General features: G+C 43.4%; 1 protein-coding gene across 4 annotated transcripts in view; it reads left to right on the top strand.

Annotated features, from left to right (window-relative positions):
• Window positions 1-11,030: 11,030 nt before the first annotated feature.
• Window positions 11,031-17,741, top strand: part of LOC120948443 (uncharacterized) — a 66,612-nt gene continuing 59,901 nt past the window's right edge. For 2 of the 4 annotated variants that reach the window (XM_040364760.2, XM_040364759.2), the window contains exons 1-2: window positions 11,031-11,334; window positions 13,399-13,520. The gene's annotated coding sequence lies outside the window, so the exon portion shown is untranslated. The remainder of the gene's footprint in view (window positions 11,335-13,398; window positions 13,521-17,741) is intronic. The other 2 variants (XM_040364763.2, XM_040364761.2) reach the window with 1 other exon arrangement.

Here is a 17,741-nt window from a genome sequence, read left to right as displayed (position 1 = left end):
GTGAAAGAAAATGCTATTAATTCTTCTTTATTGTTGCTGCTATGACTATTGATCTAAGTCTCTCTCTCTCTCTTTCTCTTGTTGGCCTGCTCACGATAGAGCACGTCGGTATGACATGGCCCGGTCAACATTCATTCTCCAGAATGCTCGATCCTTGGTTGCAGCCTCCCATCCATGTAGACACCCGATCTCCGACAGGTCTCGCTTCACCTGATCCAACCATCGCGTTCGCTGTGCTCCCCTGCGCCTTACAGGGTTTCACACTTTATCTCAAGACCACGGGACCCCTTCCCGAATCTGTCTTAGCCAAAGCCAAGACTGCGGTATGATGCTTGAAAACGTTGATGATACCTGAATTCATCGGATGCAATGCTGAATCTGCGGCACATTTCTCGAAACACACTGGTCCGCGCCGAGGACATGCGGTCGAATATTTTTTTACACGGTTAACCTTTGTGTACATCAGTCTATTTGAAACACTCAATTATCCTTTTCGTTTTTTTACCAAAAATGACAATTTAATAAAATGAGTGAATGCATATTTGTTTAATTAAAATATTTACAAGTGTTAAGAAAGTAGTTTGAACTGTTTAAATAATCTTTTCTGGTAAAAACACGAAAAAATAATTCACTGTTTTCAGTACACTGATGTACACAAAGGTTATCCGTGTAAAAAAAATATTCGACCGCATGTCCTCGGCGCGGACCAGTGTGTTTCGAGAAATGTGCCGCAGATTCAGCATTGCATCCGATGAATTCAGGTATCATCAACGTTTTCAAGCATCATACCGCAGTCTTGGCTTTGGCTAAGACAGATTCGGGAAGGGGTCCCGCGGTCTTGAGATAAAGTGTGAAACCCTGTATGTCGAACTGGGGATCGCTGTCGAACACCTTCTTGGTGGGGCACGAGTGCGGCATCCTCATGTCATGCCCCAGCCATCGTATCCTGCCAGCCTTCGCCACCGTCAGGATGCTCGGTTAGCCGTACAGCTCAGCAAGCTCGTGGTTCATCCTTCTCCATGCGTCGCTCAAACACGCCCAGAGCGTTTGCATCCTCCACTCGGATGGTCCGGGACTCGTATCTATAGAGAACCATCGGGCGAATCAATGTGCGATATATTTATTTCACATTTCGTGCGGGTCTAAGTACTTTAACTATTGATTAAAGTACTATCTACTAATGTCGATTGTCATTTCGGCGTTAATTCATAATTTTATTTAATTATTGCTTCCCAAAGAGATTAAGTTCAAACATTAAGTAACGAATACTTTTCAGAAACAAGTGTTCTGTTTAACTAACATAAGTAAGTAGCTATCAGTTGTATCTATAAAGCCATCAAAGCATATTGAATAGTATTGGTATCGTTTTAGGACATTTGCCACAATTTTAAGACCTCAAAAACGAATTACACCATCAAAGGCGTTTGTAGTTTGTGTTAATGTTGTAGAATCCGCTACAAACAGCACACCCAGCCACATTCTGCGCCTTTAAAGTGATTTAACGCTCTAGCGCGCTACCGTACTCTTCGCATCGTCTCATGCTGTCTGTCACCTAATGCAATGGCGGTAGATGAGTCGTGCCCCACGCACGAACACGTCATTACCTGTTCCAAGCAAAGAGCTCTGTCGCATCCATCCGCATATTCGTCTGTGACACGCATATTCGCAAAAACTGTTTTGCAACAACCCTAAGCTAATGCTTTTCCGCACACCGTCGCCACTAATGGCCCGCCACCGTTGATTACAAAATATGGTTCGCCGGTTTGTCCGGGTTGTGTTTGCTGGCTCTGCTGGGACAGTCGCCGCGCGTAAACGCGTAATCATTAACATGTGCGCGGTTGGCGTGATGTTTCGGTGACAACCGGGCAGTAGTAGTAGGCGAGAGTCTTTCAGCCTACTGCGAAAGCTTTCGGACAGTTCTGTAACTCAAATGGTTAAGAGAAGGGGGTTGGGGTGATGATTTACACGTTGCCTTCCGTCCCATTGGTTTGTGCTTCGCCAGTTGCGATACAGCCAGACGCAAACGGGGGTCACTGCAAAAAACTACGCCGCAAACGCTTGTGAACTCCCTCCCAGAACGGCAGTGCCAAAGACCTGTTGATAAGGGGTGAGAATTGTGCAACCAGGCGGAACAAGTGAATTGTTTCAGTCTTTGTGTATGTGTGTGAGTGTGTATTGGTACGGTGCAATCGACACCAACCGTTGTGTTCTAAAGGGTGAAGAGCTGGTTGGCTTCTTTGGATTCTTCTGGTAGCAGGAATCGGTTTTGCCCGAACCGTCCGCGGTGGCTGACCTTATTAAGGGACCGGGACATCTTTCCGGGCTTATAATTGGTGCGCACATCACAGCTTGGGGCTTATAATTGGTGCGCATCATCAGGGCAGGCGCAAAAGCACGGTCTGCGGCCTGGCTAATACAACGTCTTGATTAGCATCGAATGTGCTGCGCTTGCTGGGCATGGGAAGCCGCACGGCAGGTTCTGGGAAGATCGACGCTTCTAATCTGGGAAGATGCAGTGCAAAAGGAAGCCATGAAGCCGCCGCAGTTGTAGCAATCGAAGTGAATGAATTGAACTGTGAACTTAGAAGCAGAAGAAGTGATTCAACCAAATGCCATCGCCCATTTAAAAGGTAAGCAAATGTTGTAGCAGTATCCTTTCATGACTCCATAATGTCCCGATCCCTTGTGGGAACCCTTGTAAGCACGTATTTAATTCACACTTGCCGTATAAATTACACAAATGCTGCAGAAATCCGACCAAAACCCTTCACCATCCGGCGAGGAAAGGGAAGTTTCCGCAAAACGTTTCCTGTTTGTTGTTGCTTCTCTCCATCCCAATTTCCCAGCGATGTTTGGCATCGCTTCGTGTGAAGATTTGCCTGCTACAAGTGGTTAATTTGTAGCACTTTTCACATTTTTCCGAAACGGATTTTGGATCCGACCAAATTGCCACAAAAAAAAAAAAAAAAAAAAAATAGAGTGCAAACCCGATACTATTCGGATAGGAAGCGGACATTTATTTCCTTTCCCGCCGTTCTGTGGGTTTTGCGGTTAAAGCACGTACGAGAATCGATTCCCTTTTTACGGCCCAGTACGGCCGCCGTTGCATGCGGGAAAGCGAAATCCAACACTCTGCTCCACTGCTTGGCAGGTTCGTGGAGTCCATCCTAGGGAGGGGGGGACTGGTTCAGCTGTGTGTGAATTTAGCCGAATGTTAAATCCCATGCCGACAGTCCGCCCCTGCCCATCCATGCCGCGGGATAAAATTACAACCCAGGCCCGGGGGGAAGGGTGGGAGGTGTTTTGGGTGGACCAGATTACTCTGGTCAGGGTTTGCGAATTGCTGCGAATGGTTTCGTGTTTCTACGCGAGCGCGATTGATGAACGGAACTATCTCTCGCCAGCCCGCGATGATTGATTGCGCAGAATGATAAGTGTCCGTTGTGGGGCAGATGGGAGGAAGCTCTGTGCAGCGGAAGCTAATGGGAAGGACACTGAGCTCCAACCGGTGAGTGGTTGTTGAGAGTGCAGATTCTCTTTGTTTTACTTTTAGGGGCAGATAGAAAGATCAACGACCCAAGGAGGAGTCTTGAACATGGGTGGATTTTGTGTTGTGATAAATTTAGCCACAGCTACAAGAATACCCAAAATTGCAAAAAATCTGATACCAGGTAGAATGAATATTCACCACTGGAAGTGTGTGTGTATGTGCTAAGGGAATTGGGCAGCTTGATGAGGAGATTTAAAATCATTTGGTCAAAAATTAGTAAGAATCGCGTTCTACCGTTCTAAAAATGTGAAGCGTGGTGATGGTTGTTTATTGTTGTTTTTTAAATTACAGTGTGCATCACAAGTTTAGTGAACTCTTGCTTCATTTGGAGGCTGCCAATTGTTGGCCTAAATTATTTATCGTGGTGGTTTGGTGTTCTATTTTAGTCCTCCCCTGCATTACAAGGCGTAGAAAAGATGTTGTGTTCATCTAAACGGCAGTTCTATGCTCTATTGCAAGGAATTATCAATACTATTTTTAAAACATGCAGTAAACAAAATATGTTTTAAAACTGGTACGGATCAAACGCTTGAGCTCATATACGCAGGGTTCAATATCTCGTTATGGGTCAAGCTCACCCAGAGAGCCAAGCTCATAAATGTCTTAGGTATGTTATTTGAGGTACTGCGATTATTGTGTTAAAAAAGACATTGCTGTCGTGACAATGAGAGCAATAGACATGAGACAACTTTATGTTTAAAGAGGCTTACCGCGTCAATGTTGCTATCATCGTCTGTTTGCGAAGATCTAGGGGTCGAAAGAATCCATGAAAAATAGATGTCATTCGTTCAGTTTAGCTGTAGGGTGAGATAGACTGCATTTGTCACGTAGCAGATCGTATTCTGCAGACGCACATCCCTTGGCTTGAAAGTGGTTGGTGATGAATAATACAGCGGATCAACTTTCCTGGAAAAATGATATGGCTGTTGAGGTCACCTTGAATGAAGTGCAACTTCTATCGGACACTTCCGTGACTACTATTTAACTTCCCTCCGTAATGGCGATGAGCAGGAAAAGGTGGAGTTGGATCTGATATCGATCATCCGGAGATCAGGATGGAGAAACCAATCTCGTACGATTTAACAACATGCCCGCCATGGGTTCAAGCTTAGAATGGTGTTTGGGAGTCATTTTTAGACTTGCGTCCGAAATTCGCGATCCTCTATGTTTGAAGTCACTGTACAGTAGCTGGGTTCGACCTACCCTGGAATACGCCACTGTTGTTTGGTCTCCTCCAGACTCGACAGCGATGGCCAGGCTAGAGTAGTCTTCGTGATAGACTTCGCCTCTGAATCCCATCTCGCCGGATCCGCTACGGTTAGAACGACCATTTTCTCTGAGCTCTATCGGCTTGCATCAACTCCTATCACAATGTCCCAGTGTTCCGTTATCGTTTACGTCTTTGTGATTCCCCTCCTCTCTCTCTCTCTTACACAAAAAGCTATCCGTCGGCTGAAAAACAACTAAATAATAATAACTAAGTAAGTAATATAATAAGTGAGTAATAATAATAACTGGTCAAGAATGGAGGAGCACGACTAGAAAATGAAATTCATCAAATTGTTACTGAGGTGTGGGATAACGAATCGATGCCTTGTGATTGGAATCTCGGCATCATCTATCCCATATACAAGAAGGGAGACAGGTTGGATGGACAACTACAGGGGTGTTACGATATTAAATGCCGGCTATACAATATTTTCCCTGATCCTTCAGGATCACGTTGTCTGGATGTCGAAGAGATAGTCGGAAAGTATCAAAGAGGAGTCCGGAACAGATAATCAACCACTGATCAGATCTTCACCATGCGGCAAATCTTGGAGAAGATGGCTGAATACATACACATACCATCTCTTCATTGACTTCAAAGCCGCATATGATAGCATAGCCAGGGTAAAACTGTATGACGCTATGAGCTCTTTTGAAATCCCGGCCAAACTGATAAGGCTAGTTAGAATGACTATGACCAACGTCACTTGTCAGGTAAAGGCGGATGGAAAACTCTCAGGGGCTTTTGCTACCACCAAAGTTCTGCGCCAGGGGGACGTATCCTATTCAAAGCGGCGCTAGAGAGGGGCATCCGTGACTCGAGGGTGGAGACTACGGGAACCATCTTCTATAAGGCAACCCAGATGTAAGGATACGCTGATGATATAGACTTCATTGGTCTGCGGCTCTCCTATGTAGCAGAAGCCTACCAAAGGATCGAGCAGGCGGCAGAGAACCTCGGACCTGTTATTCTACAGCCTGAAAAAGCAGTTCACCTCAAAGAACCTGTCGCGACGCGACGACCTGTCTGGGACTATATAACACTTGTACAGTACCGGTACTCACATACGCCTCTGAGACATGGACACTGTCCAAATCTGACGAAACCCTCTTTGCCGGGTTCGAGAGGAAGATGCTCAGAAGAATACTTGGCCCCGTATGTTTGGAAGGACAATGGAGGAGCCGCTATTATGACGAGCCATACGATATGTACGGCGACCTTACTGTCGCACAACGTATCAAGCTCGCCAGGCTCCGGTGGGCTGGCCATGTTGTACGCATGGAAACGGAAACGACCCAGTCCGTAAAGTCTTTTTAGGCCGTCCACAAGGACATAGGAGGCTTGGTAGACGCAAATTGAGGTGGCAAGATGGCATGGAGGCGTCCGCTATTAAGGCCAAGCTAACGGACTGGCAGACGAAGGCGCGAGATCGTGAACGGTTTCGGACACTCCTGGATCAGGCCAAGACTGCAAAGTGGTTGTAGTGCCGGATAAGTAAGTTAGTATACTAATTTTTCTATGAAAATGGGGATGAGCTGATGGTAGTTTATAATAGGATTCTGTGCGGCTGTATGATTCGGAACTCTCTTTGTACTTGGTTCTTCTTCTTCTTCCTCTTCTTTGGCACAACAACTATTGTACGAGTTGAAAACTGTACCACCAGACCGGCCAACTTGGTTAGTTGATCCAAAAATAGTTTAAAAACTACTTTCATTATGTACGGTTTAACTACTTACTAACAAAACCAAGCATTTCAGAGGCCGGTATATGTAATTTGCGTGTCTAAAAGTTGCCATCATCAATATGCAACAAGGAAGCCTTTTCCTCCTGCATCAAGCGCTACGAGAACATTAAAAATAGATTAAAAGTAACCTGAATTATTATGCTGACATTTGATGGACAGTGATGTGCTGGACCAGTATCATCACCTCCCAGTGTAATCCGAAAAAAGCACTAAACTTATACATTCACATTTCTCACATACACAAATTCGGTGCGGCTCTGCGACCGAACTCCGCATAAGTAATGTGCGGAAGATGGAAAAGTTCTGGAACACAGTACTGTTGCATGCCAGCCGGCATCGCCACAGTCGGGATGCATTTGCAGTGGAATGCAGTAAACTGCACAAAACGTGACCGGCCCCCAAGTCTGGCGAATGCCGGGAAGAGAAAGCATTGATTTGTGTTGGTGATGGTCGTTAAATACACTCGGGCTTATCCCAGTCCAGTTGTTTGCGATTCATAAAGCATATTGACTCGCGGGTATGTTAAAATAGCGTTTTCATAAAACAACGTGACGTGTATTGTTACCCCGGCGACTCATAAAAGGTTCTCTTTTGCTGTTTTGAGTGGTGTTTTTTGTGTTTCTGGTTTGCGGGGTCATTTTGCGTTCGCTACCGACTCTGGAGTCTGCTGGTTCATGTAAACATGTTAAAGCTTAATTATTATACTAGCGAGACATGTTCGATGGTGCATTGCGGTTCACACGCTTAATGAGCTCTGTTTTGGGCAGCTAGGTGGGCTCATTGGTGATGAACGATAGCAAACGCTTTCAATGTGACGTTATCGAGATTGTGGTCCTCTGTTTGATGTATTATTCTTTGGTATTATATACACATTTTCAAACGATCATAACTTTACTTCCCAAATGGCGTTAAGCCACAGGACACATACACACGCACACGCCTGTTGATTCGCGTGTTGATTACGATCTTTTACTCACCTGCAGCTTGAATGGTGAGAAAACTGAACCCCGCTAACGGTTAGAGCCGAGCTGTGATTGAGCTTTTGGGTGGAAAAGAGCAAACAGAAGAAAAAAAAAACAACACAACTTTACTGCTTCTGTGGTTCGTTTGTCAAATTTTCACATCATTCTGTGTACTACAGTTCCCTCAAAATGATGCCTCACCGGAGAAGCCGGCGTGGAAGTTGGACTGGCGGGCCGGCCGGGTCCAACCATAATTGTTGGTTTTGCCGCCGCAAACCGCACACCGGGAGGTCAGTTTTAACGTGCCCTCTTCCGAGCCGCATAGGATGAGTGATTTTAAATGTAAAAATAATAATTATATTTCACTTTAGCGAGAACGCGAACGAGTGGAGAAAACACAGCCGCAGACGCAGTTTACACCCACTCCGAGTGAAGATCTTCATGGCGATCTTCATGTGACTTGTGTCGCGAAAACACATCTTGCTTATCTATCGTGGTGCGCTGGTGAAAGTGTAGTGCAAACAGAAGCGAAGACATTTTAAAACGCACTCCTAGTTTGCAGATCTATGAATGATACATTTGATCTAATGAATAATGATACTTTACACAGTTCACATCAAGATGACAGTTACACTGGTTTCCTTTGCTGTACACAGACTTTCGGAGAGTTGTATTTATGTTTAAATCTTTTCCACTTAAAAGGACAGTTTTCGATGTAAGTTCAATTTCCATCAATACTATTTTTTCACAGCAGGGACTGATAATCTATTTACGTGGTACAACAATTCGAATAAGTTTTTAAGGGTCTACATCAGACATGTCAAACATATGGCCCGCGAAGGCTTTCAGTCCGGCCTGCGAAGAAATTTTTCAGTTATTTGCATGAAGCAGCAGATACAGATTGTGGATTATAAGACAAGAAAAACAGTTGTGCTAATGTTGTTTCGCTTTGGACGAAGGCTTCAACATTCAGTCTTAGTTGTTCGAGTGATTTACTCTTAGTGGCTTCTTTGACCAGGTACCCGCAAAGATGGCGTGTAGCGCGTGTTTTTTTAGTCTAAGTGGCGGCACCCTTATGACGGACTCCTCATATTTTAACCCATTTTCTGACGTTGAGGACGTTTTAGGACAGTTTGGTAACAATGTATCACTTTCTTCACTTCATTGATGAGGGTACTCTTAAGCCATGCTTCACAGAAAATTAGACCAATGTCTTTAAAAATCACGAAAAATCAAGCAATACAAAAACCGAGAATTGTATGAGGAAACTTCTGAAAGTTGGATAAAAGTGCCACATATCTATCCAAGATTAACCGATATAGTGCTATAATTATGACTTATCGTTATTGGCGTTGTCAATAAGCTGCATGTGCCTAATGAATGACCAATGTGTAGAACACCAGTTCCGAAAATAATTCTTATTTGCTACGCATAAGTGTTTTTAGATACTGGCCTGATATTTTGCACTCGCTTAGCCGAACAATATCCTCATCGCTGTGTGAAAACGTTATACGAGGTTTTAAGAATAGTTCAGGAAGACTCAAAGGTAGCACATATCTGTCGCAATGTATAATAATTATTAAATTTCCAATTTAGGACGACCACCACTGAAGATATAAGTAAATATCATGAACTGTTTTGTTTAGTATACTTTTATTTCCATGTTCCCTTATTTCTACACAACAAACAATTCGTGGGAAATTATTTGACATGAAAAGATTCGTTAGACCCTATACAAAAATGTAACTATGATAATATCTTTAATAATTTAAGCTGAGGGAAAGCAATGGTGATGGAGAAACTATACATTGACCAAAAACTAAAATTATTTATATTTGAAAATTCTTCCAAAATTGTGGAAAAATCGCTGAAATGCGCGGAATATTTTTAACTGCAATCCAACCCGCGACCCATAGTTTGACATCACTGTTATACATGATTACATGGCTAATTGATCGTTTGATAAGAAGAATATTTTATCCCATTTCTTCAACTGACACCTATCTCGGTTATTTCATGGAGCTTAACTTGACCGAGAAAGCTATGGCGAATCTGCACCAATAACGGAACTAATTTATTGTTAATATTTCATATTGTCAAGTGCTACATTACAAACAGCTTTTATGATCAAAATTGTTCCTCAAATAGTAACTTTCCACATGATCTTACGACATTCCAACGCTTTTTCTAATCGCACATCGTGACATTTCTCCGTCATTTTTCCCGTGTATAATACATTAAAACATAAATGTTGTGGCGTTAAGATAATTACACCAAAAAAGTGATCTAATTTTTCGCTGTCACTATCCGACTAACGGTTTTCCGGATTCGTAATTCGGAAGTGTGTGGCTAGATTGCTACTGTGGCATCGCTTCGATGGCCACCCATGAGACACGACTATGCGAGGTTTGAGATGGATCGTGAAAGTAACGGTGGCCAATTTTTTGTTTTGTTTTAAGGAATGGAATCGACCACGATTGCCCTCGGTCCCTAGGTTAAACAAAAACATGGATAAAAGGGAACGCGAGAGTATGACGGAGAGAAACAGAGATAGCGAAAAGGAAAGAAATATGTCTTAAAAAATGCACCCCTAGCGAGTGTCAAGTGCACACGCTGGATGGGGTCAGAGAGCTGCAGGTTGAAAAACGAAAAAAAAAAAATCCCCCATCGCCAGGAGCTAGAGCATAGAAACCACCGAAACCACCGTAATATGGTGCTGGCAATGTAGCTGCTGATGATGGCGGTGCTGCATGTTTATATTGAAATTATAATGCAAACACATACAACGCAAATCGGAGGAACAGAGCTGAGCAGCGAGTGAGGGTAAAAAGTAAAACAAAACTGCATATGTTGCTAACATTATCATGCTAGCCGGACGAAGCGAGGAACGAAGTGTACGTGTGGAGACGAGTGAAAAGATCAGAGCGCATGTAATATAGACGCGCTCGTTTGTCGAGAATGATCACGCTGGTAAAGAAAAGCTCATAAAGTGAAGCGCGCCAAGAAAGTAAGTAAAGAAAAGAAGAAAAGAATATTTTGATGATGTGATGTAAATAACACGATGAAGCAGAACGGATCGGAAGGAAGAGATAAGAATGGGGAGAACGAAAGGCAGCAAGTGAAGAGATGCAACAACGAGTTGCGAAAGAGGGGAAGATATAAAGCAGTAAATGAAAGACAGAGAGAAAAAGTGTATGAAAAGAAGATGGTTAAGAGAAGAACGAAGAAAAGAAGTAAAAAGGAAAAGAGAGAAACTGCGAAAAGCAAACGAACGTGTGGGAGAGAGCAACACGAAAAACAAACGCCGCCGGAACAGCAACAATCTCCCCACCACCTCCCACTCCTCCCGCTTACACAAGGCAGACGACGTAAGATTCGTGTGCAGAGGGCTTTGGGCTCGCGCAACGCATTGGGCCCATCAGATAGGGCCCACCGGGTAACGGGAAAGGGAGGGGAATTAAAAACACGGAGACCAACACGCACCGCACGAAGCAGCACAACAACAACCAGCCACTTGCGCACACACACCGAAGCGTATTGTTTTTAGCAGGCGCATATAAGGACAGGGGGATAAGGTGCGCGGCGAGGCGGGGTGCAGACAATGTTTGGCCCATGTTTGGCTGGGGCTGGGATGGCGTTTCTCCGTCAGTTTCAAATCAACACTGTGCCGAGACGGTTCGCAAAGACGCAGCACGTCGTCGGTCCGATCTGTTGCGCTGTCCGAGTGGAGTTGTCGCGAGTGGAGGGTGAACCTCCTGTTTTGCGCCCTTCGTGCGGCGTTCGGTGGGAGGTCTTTTGTTTTGGAAGGGTGAGAAAAGTTTTGGGGTGGGAGGCCAGGTGGACAAAGCCAGCTACTGGAGTGTGTGAATTTACTTGCCCAGGTTAAGGGTCAACAGTGGCGTCAAATCAGTGATCAGCGTTACAGGTAGCGTTACGTTTCCGGTTTTGTATGCGTTACTTTCCGAGCCATGCTGTGCAGTTTTCAAATCAATCAGTTGCTCATCTCTGTTTCCATGGTTATCGATTGTAGTACTGCCGGCTAAAACGTGGAAGTGAAAAGGATCTCCGAAATGGACAGTGATTGCTTAATTATCTTAAAGCAGTACAGGAAAGAACCATCTCCCGTTCAAGAACGCTCCGGATGTGAAGGAAGCCGTGCTGGAACGGAAGGAAATCATAGCCGGGTGGCATTCGGATTATTCAGCACGTGTGCGTGCGTGTGTGTGTGTGCCCCAAGATGTGTGTTTGTGTGTGTGTGTGTATGAAAAAATGAAGAATACGTTAATGTTTTCATAAGAAGCTTTCAAACGGTGCGGTAATGCTAATGGCAGTTCTTGCGTGCGCTTTGTAAGGATTCCGGACCTGTTTCCCGTGTTACCTTTGCTCTTCCCTTTGTATGTGCTTGCGGGGTGATTACACCTGCACGGCGAAGAGTTTCTCATCCTCTTTCTAACCTCAATAATTTCTCCCCCCCTTCTCAACCATTCACGCTCCGTTGGAACTGGTAGAAGTTTTGAATTGTTTATCGGCTCGCACCGTTCTTTTCCAGGGGGTCAGCTTGCCAGCACCCCTCGTTCAAATGCATGCTGCCCTTAGGTCTTCCCAAAAATTGGAGGGTTAGTTTGTGTAGTTGTGCCTGTGTGTGTGTGAGTGCGGTTTTTGCTAGCCACTGCTTCCCCAGAGGCTAAACGTGAACGTAAAAAAGTTTGTTTACGAATGATGGGGGGCCACAACGCGCGCGCGGTGTGTCTCACACGAAATGCGCCCACCATAGTAAACGATGCGTTGCCGTAGTAACTGTCAAATGTCAAAACGACACCGGTTCAACAACGAACAACGAACGTTAAATGCGAACGATTCTTTTAGTGGGGCTGCAGCGAGCTGCAAAACGGTTTTGCCTTCCGCAACCATTCCAATCGAAACGCATCGAGTGTTCGGGTGTGATCGAACGCAGGGAATCGCGATATTGGTGGCGATACAATCTTGGGATTGTGGAAGGATTGCAGGACGCGTGCAAAGATGGTGTTCCTAGTGCTTCTGTGCTTTGCGCTGTTTAGTGCGGTGTTGATTTACATCATCTTTTCGTTTGGGATTTGGGTTTGCTGTGAGTAGAAATCGGTGCTTGAGAGAAGGTAATCGGTTTCAAAGGTGAGATCAAGAATGAAGGGGAAGAAATAAACCCATCCAATCAAACGGCCCAATCCCCATGGCAGATGATGCGTTAATGAGGCATGGAGCAAGTGCAGTGATCGAATTATTGAGCTGATCGAGTGTGGCTGGAGTGCTTCACTGGGCGAAGCATGTAGCAGGAACGCAAATCCCGGGTAGATCTTTCACGCTCCCAGAAAATGAAGGAACCTGCCACTGCCGAGCATGAAAACGTAAAAGAGAAGTGAAATTAGCGGGTAGCAGGGTCCATTCCCTCCCGTTCCCGGGTGGATAACGAACTGCTCCGGTTCAATCTGGCAGTTGGTGCGGGTTGCTGGCATGCCTCACAGATAAATCTTACGTGCGATTCGTTAATAATCGATAGAAGCAGTGTTTCGGATGCGATTGTGAGTGGAAAATTCGTTCGAAGAAAAAGGGCAATGAGAAAAGAGATTGGAAGAGGATAAGATGTTCGCTTTTGCTCGATCTGTGCCGCGCGAGCTGACCGTGTTGTAATGTGTTAATGTGCTATCCACCATATGTTTCCCGCTGTTAGTGGGAGAATCTTGTTAAAAGATTAGTTTATACTTTTGTTGGATGGAGTGATACAGTGCGGCGTATTTGAGTGAAATAGCTTGTAACATTTTAATTTATGATATTAAAGTGAAAGGAAAGTAATAGATTTGATTTATAGTTCTAATATTTTGCAACATTTTTTTGATAGAAAATTAGCTGGTGCTTGTTTGTTCTTGGCAATCGAAATGAGAACACAGCCATGAGGTGATCAGTGATTAATTAAAATTGTCGAACAATTCACAATAGCTGCATTTCATCAACGTTTGAACGGTAAGCTTACGCAAAGTCCTCCAAACTTATTTGAGTCTAACATTTTTCAACGAAATTGTTTTTCTTTTAAATAATGAAATTATTTATGCCTATCTCGTGCATTATTTTTCTACCAAACATTATCCCGCACCAACCTGATTCATAGTTTATTGCCACTGCAATCAAGCACACCCCTGTTCGCATGATTATGACGGCATAAACAAAGCTATTTGCCGTTCTGCCTGGTTACCCCTTAATGGTCGTGCATAATCGATTAGGTATTTGAAAAATACTAACAAATACAATACGGACACGTTTGGAAACCGCGGGTGTTTTTTTGTGTGTATTTTCCCGTGCTTACCCTTGAGTTCATATATTCCTGACTACAATTGATTGGCGTCGTGTTCCGTGAATACGTTGCTAGTCACGAAAATTATAACTTCTTACCCCGTTTCTAGGTGGAAATAAGCATGAACGGTATTCCGCCCGGAACATTTACTTCGGCCTCCCTCCCTCTGGCCAAGGAATTTATTGTCCTTTCATGCGGAAAACTATCAAACAGTGTCCCTCGGGGGTGTTCGCTGGTTCACTAAACAATATGCTGCAAGAAGCTAGAGGGTAGTTCTTCCTGCCGAGGAGTTAATATCAAGAAATGGCAGGAACGGTTTGGCAGGAGAAACGAAGAAAAATATGAACAGGGATAGTTTACAACTTTTTTCGACATGGTTTGTTAAGTTCTGTTACTTGATGTCACTCCTTCCACCAACGTCGTTGTTTGCTGACTTGTTTTCCTGTCTCGTTTTTTTGTGAGTTTGTTTGATATGGAGAACAAGTTCGGAAGAGGTTCCCTTTTTCCATCTAAACTGATGATGTCACAGATAGAAAGTAGAAGCCCGACGGTGGGTTGCAGTAGTTTGCTTTGGGTAATTCCTTGCCGTGTCCCAATTACCCTTTAACGTTGCGTGATAGGTTGCGATCCGTCGGACGTAGAAGAAAGTTTCAGTTTTTGGCCCAAAGTTCGCCACTATCCGACTAAGTTTGTTGACATGAAAGCGGAAAACGTCTTCAGACATGAGTTGTGATTTTGCTTTATAAACCAGTGAGATATTGTGCTACTTCATTTATTTACTTTTTTTTATAAAGCAATACTTCTTTTAACGATTTTTTATTTAGTTTTGGTGTTCCACTGAATAGGTAGCAGCATTTGAATTTTCTTTCAGAACCATTAACGATGAAGAAATAAAGATGTCGGTAGCTATGTAGCGCAGGCTGATCGAAAAATGGTATTTAAAGCTACAATTTAAACGCAAAATTGCACCAACCTTACAGGCAGATATATTTTTTTTTGCTACTCCCTTTCACAACCGCAGAACGATGGCCATGGTCAATAAAACGGTAATTACTTTCAGCTCGTCAGCTATTTTTCAACGTTTAAGTGTTCGCTCGTCTTCTTTTAACTGGTCGGATCGAAGTGGCGTCGGAACTCCCCAAAGGCTGACAGTTTACGGGCGTGAAAAGTTTTCGGACCATTTTAATTGTTCATCGTTCAATGACATGGTGCTAAGTCCTTCGAGGTGTGCTGATTTTTTTCCACCTCTAATTACAGCATTTTTATACATCGAGGTAATCTTCACAGAGCGTTTTTGCGACTTTTGTTTGGAATTTTTTAAGCCTTCGATAAGTATTTTTGAAGGAACACGAAAAAAAATACGTTAACAAATTCTCAAAAGCTACCTAAGGTTGTTGAGGACTCTCCACGGGGAAAAGGTTTGAAAATTTCATCGCTAATAAGCAAAGCAATAAATAATTAATCACAGAGTAGTCCTCTCGACAGCGCATGGAATTGTAATTGGTGAAAGTTACTATTACGACAATGGGTTGATTTCTCTCATTAGCTAAACTGCTACAATTAGCAATTGTTTGAAATAGTTTGAAAGCTCAACTTGAAGCCCAAGTTAATGGAGATGTTATTCGATCGTTTTTTAGTGGTTATAGTGCTGCCTAGTGTTGGGAGATTCGGGATTCGGAAGATTCGAAGATTCAATCCTTAGAAGGATTCGATCGGATCAGATCCCGTTTGTAGGCTTTGAATCCCTAAAAGATTTCATTGCGATTGAGATTCGATTGCAATTCGATTTGGATTGGGATTCGGATTGCGATTCGATTGGAATTCGATTGGTAATGGGATTATGATTGTGATTCTGATTGCGATTGGGATTGGGATTTAAAAATTCGAATCACAATCAGGATTGGGATTCGAAGATTCGAATCCCTTTCGAGATTCATTTTTCCCATCACTAGTTCTGCCCAGGCAATATTTCTCTCCTTATGAACTTCCTTGTTTGCGTTCTTAATCTGCTTTTATACATTGAATACATTCTGTATAGAAATAAAAATCATACATACATGGGACTCTGTGGTAATGTACTTTTTTATAGAAATATGGCAACGGTCGTAATTAATTGATTTGTTGAAGCTCGCCTTCTTAGAATATAAAAGGTGTATTGCACACCCTCATCATTTGTAAATGAAATTGCATGGTGCATGGTATGTAAAATATTTACCCCAAAAAGTATAACCATCCCATAGCCAAAGAGTTTACATTAAAATCTGTTAGGTTGCGTGAAGTTGGCGATTTTAAATGTAACAGAGCTGGCCGTATGAACTGAATAAAGATCGAGCTTGAAATTCTAATGATTATCGCAAGGATGATAATCGTTAAGACAGTAAAGAATATTTATGTACGTGATTAAAAATAATTATTAATTAGGGGTGGTCCTGCGGTATATTCATCAACTTATACGACTTAATAAAATGTCCGTAAAATGAACAAATTTTCTATATATGCCGGCATGTTCGCGAAGGACGTTATGCCAAGTAGTAGAAGAAGCAGAAGAAAATAATTATTAGGTTTAGATTTACAAGGGTTTGTAACGCCAAAATGACGTTAACAATGGCTTTAAAAAACGTACCAATATGCATAATAATAGCATAACGTTAAGACAACTTCAATCATTGCAAATTAAAAAAAAATCTATTTGCAGAACTGAGAAAACTTTTACTCGAATTTGTTAAGCGAACCGTTTCATTCGTCTGCCATATGGCGGATCGTCTATCTGTTTGATGTTACCGAGTGCTGTGCTCTATGCCATCTTTCCTTTATTCTACCGCCCAGTCGACTTTTCGTCCATCCTGCTACCCGTGGTCAAGCATGTTGATTTGATTGAGAATGAAAAGATGGCACGAAGAGCGACTGTCGTCCAGCATTTTCCTCCGGCATTTTCTCAGCCAACTTCATCCCCATCATCATCATCATCATCATCATCCACACGAACACCGTTTGTCTGCATTGCAACATTGCAATTTCAGCATCTATAGCTTAGTCAGACTGCATGGGCCATAGCATTAGCGAAATGCTGGACCTTTAATTTTTCTCACGTGAAAACGCACTCGTGCATCACCTGAAAGCCCAAGGCATGCACTTACACGGTTTAGTTCGAGCTGCAGCAAAAAAAAATCCAAGAACGACGTGTTTCTGTACGTGTGTATGTGCGTGTGTGTATACGAGTGTGTCCGGTTTGGTTTGCGGTTTTGTTACTTGTGCAGTTCATGGTTCATGGATGAGCTGGTCCCTCCCCACCCCAGTTTTTTTGAGAATTTGTCTGGCCATCTTCATGAATGTCTGGATGGAATGGATACGAGAATTTAAAGAACCTCAGAACATTCCTCGACTGTCTGTCAATGTGGCGTGTTTTGGGTGGACATGAGAATGTTCAAGGAAGAAGGAAGTAGTGTGGATTAAAGCTGCGACCGAGGAACAGTGGGATTAGTTTCATGTGTCGACTGGTGTTGTGATTGGACGATTTGTGGCAAGGAAATGACGTCACGAATGACATTGAGGGCTTCATACCAGTGCTTTCATACGTGCCGGGATGGGGTTGGATGGGTTTTCTCAGTTCTCATTCGACATTCCCATTCTCGGCTCGCTGGCTAATTGCTGCGGTGGGAAAATTGCAGACGGACTGAGTGCCGGCGTGCAGATTGGGTTGAGGCTGTACTGAGACAGAGGTTCCATTCATAAAAGTTTTTCACCGTGTCTCAGTTGAACCAGTAAGAAAAGGAGGCAAAAGACTTGAATCATTAGTTTGGGAAAATGTTCTAATACTACCGCAGACGGAATAAAGATGGCAATTATCTGCTAGCAAAGCTTTTGTGTTTTCTGTTACCCGTAAGGGACAGATT

This window comes from Anopheles coluzzii, chromosome 2 (genome assembly GCF_943734685.1).
Source record: "Anopheles coluzzii chromosome 2, AcolN3, whole genome shotgun sequence".
NCBI classification, from domain to species: Eukaryota; Metazoa; Arthropoda; class Insecta; order Diptera; family Culicidae; genus Anopheles; species Anopheles coluzzii.
This window is presented reverse-complemented; position numbering and strand designations above follow the sequence as displayed.